The sequence below is a fragment of the Nilaparvata lugens genome, chromosome 7 (assembly GCF_014356525.2).
Source record: "Nilaparvata lugens isolate BPH chromosome 7, ASM1435652v1, whole genome shotgun sequence".
Taxonomy (NCBI): domain Eukaryota; kingdom Metazoa; phylum Arthropoda; class Insecta; order Hemiptera; family Delphacidae; genus Nilaparvata; species Nilaparvata lugens.
Window position 1 is genome coordinate 16897155 of NC_052510.1, and position 3052 is coordinate 16900206.

The following is a 3052-nucleotide window of genomic DNA, read 5'->3' on the forward strand; positions in this document are numbered from 1 at the left end:
TTTGTATAGATGTGGTAGGTGTGTACAAGCGCGTGCGTAGGTTTATTTCAATGCGAAAGTGTGTGTACCTGCAAACAATTCGTACCCAACTCTTTCTACTTTCTATATCTACGCGGTGATCTCTCACACGCTCGCTCGCAGTCAATATAGATATAATAAAATAATAATAATACCAATACAGTTACACAAAATAACGCTCGCTCGAAGTCAATACAGATATAATTGAATATAAATAATACCAATACAGATACAGCGACAACTTTCGGCAGTTGGGTGCTTGCTCCAATGTCTCGGCCTAGGTCACTCCCAATTTGGATACATGAGTAAAAGTGAGAGTTGTGCGCATGCGCAGTGAGCAGATGGTAATTGTCGAGATAATTTGACTCTATTGTTCAAATAGAAAACGGATTGTCTCGGACGGGTGTTATCAATCGTGAACTTTGAATAATTTTGCAAACAGAGTGCAGAAACATTCTATTGTTGAAAAATTTAATGTAACCATTTATTTTTAGTCGTTTGTTCTTTATTATAGCTTCTGTTGCTTCCCTGAAAAAGGGAGATGTCATGTATTTTGATATGCAAAGGTTGGTAATGTCGTGTGGCCAGTGAAGGGACGGAACTGTTTCTCTTCATGTAAAATGTTTGTTTGCATTCAATAAATAACATGAAAATTTACTGGACTTAATTTATTTGATTTCACACAAAACATAACATGTTTTAATAATATTTGGGGAGTATAGTGGTTTCCAAGTCTTTTTATACCTTTTCAAACACTTCTCTCTTCAGTCTTACAGTTGAATTGATGGTTATGGTTTTCTGCTGAGGATGATTCTTGGGCTTGTGCTTGGGTGATAATGGAAGGTATGATGATGAGAGATGAATAGGCCTGCACCGTTTCAGGTGTATAATTGTACGGTGATTCTCACCATAGAAGGATTATTGAAGCTGATATTCGAAAATGAAGATATATTATCAAGTGATGGAGACTCATTCTTTATCAAGTGAATTACAAGAATGAGTACTCAAACTACTAGAATAACATACTTTTAATGAGGAATAATAAGAGTGGATTGAATAACATGAATTTCCATACATTTCATATTTATTTATTTTTATTGCTGATATGCCCACATGAGCTTTTCTGCTTGTGCGTGGATAATGGGAAGGGCGAGGGTGATTTATGAAATGATCAAATGTCCATGCCTATTCGATGGCATTCAGCGGGACTAGAACCTGTGACCAGGTAGACTGTAGGGTGCAACGCCTTAGTCGATTCGGCTATCCTAGCCGGCAACGATATTACATTTGCTTTCTATGAAACAAAATATTAACATTTACTTATTATATTATAAAAACATGAAAAAATACAGTTTTCTAAGCTATTTTCCCTTCAATGAGGGTGTCTGTTATTGGAAAGGTTATTCTTTTATATCATTTTATTTTCCAAGAATCGACAACAATAATTATTTGTTGAACTCCGTCAGTTCAAGTATCGCAGTTGCATTGCAATATATCGAAATTCAAATTGCATTCCATCTTTATTCTGATCATTAGTACTTCGTACTGTGGAAAGCTCATTGAATAATTGGCTATATTGCTTTTTTATGATAAGCCAGCAAATATTCAAAATTGTAAATTATAATTGGCCTAAAGTCTTGATAAAGAAATATAATTTAACTAATCCAATCAAATTTCCACATCATCAGAAGCACAGGTGATAAAAAACGCCGAAGGGAAAAATTTGAGAGCCACTTAAGTGACCACCTGTCACCTGTGACCTGTGACCTGTCAAACCAATTCAACACCCTATCCCCTCAATCATTAAATAATTCGGATTAGCAACTCTCTAAATAGGTGAGAGTCTATTTCAGAACCTCCTTCACAATATTATTTGCTGTAGAATAGCCACCGTCGTGGGCACCCCTAAATTTACGTCACTCAAAAATTCATTTATAGATTTTTTTAACCTCTATGATAGGTATCAACGCTGACAACAACTTTTATAGGATAGGATAGGTGACAACTCTTTGTTTATAAGACTAAGGCCCGGTTGCACAACAGCCGGTTAAATTTTAACCGAGATTAATTCCACGGGAACCAATCAGAGAAGGCGCTTTCGAAGAGACGGCTTCTCTGATTGGTTCTCGTGGAATTAATCACGGTTAAAATTTAACCGGCTGTTGTGCAACCGGCACTTAACTTGTGGTTTTCAAGGAAACACATCAAGAAATGTTTAGCAAGTTGGCCCATTAGCTCAGTTGGTTAGAGCGTCGTGCTAATAACGCGAAGGTCGTGGGTTCGATCCCCCCATGGGCCAGTATTTTTTTTACGTTTTCTCAAGATTCCCTAATAGTGGTCGCCAAACAGTCGATCGCGAGCTACCGGTAGCTCGTGGGGTAGTTTTTGGTAGCTCACAGAAATGCTCATGCAAAAGAATGTCGTCCAGTTTGAATATAAACACTTTCCCAGTCTGAAGGAAATCAATGACAAGAAAAATCCTCCACAGTACCGCAGCAATAACCAAGAATACGTTGCAATTCTTTCAGACTTGAGACAACAGTTTGATCAACGATTTCAAGATTTTCAATTCATCAACTCTCTTTTGCAGAGATCAATGCAGAAGATTTTGCAGCTTGTGTTGTAAAACATTTTGGTGGAGATCAGGCTTCAGTTGAAATGGAATTTGTGGATTTTCAAAATGATCTGTCTCTCAGATCACTTTCTACAACTGGAAATATTTGGCCTCAAGTCCCCAAAGAAAACTATCCAAATATTATTCAAGTTGCATTGAGGTTGAAAGCTATGTTCAGCTCTACTTACTTGTGTGAAGCATCTTTTTCAAGTATGAAATTCATAAAAAGTCGATATTGGAACAGACTGACTGATGAACATTTGCAAAACTGCATCAGAATGGCGGCTACAACCTACACTCCAATCATCAAGAAAGTACTTGATGACCAAAAAGAGTTCCACTGGTCTCATTGAAATGTACATTTCAACTTTTTCGCTATGAGATGAGTAGATTTCAACACTAGAAATGTATCTTTTTAGG

The 3052-nt window shown here is 37.0% G+C and overlaps 1 non-coding gene across 1 annotated transcript; it reads left to right on the forward strand.

Moving 5' to 3' along the window:
• Positions 1 to 2243: 2243 nt before the first annotated feature.
• On the forward strand, positions 2244 to 2317 carry Trnai-aau. Its single transcript has one exon. It is a non-coding gene; the product is annotated as a tRNA-Ile (tRNA).
• Positions 2318 to 3052: the final 735 nt, after the last annotated feature.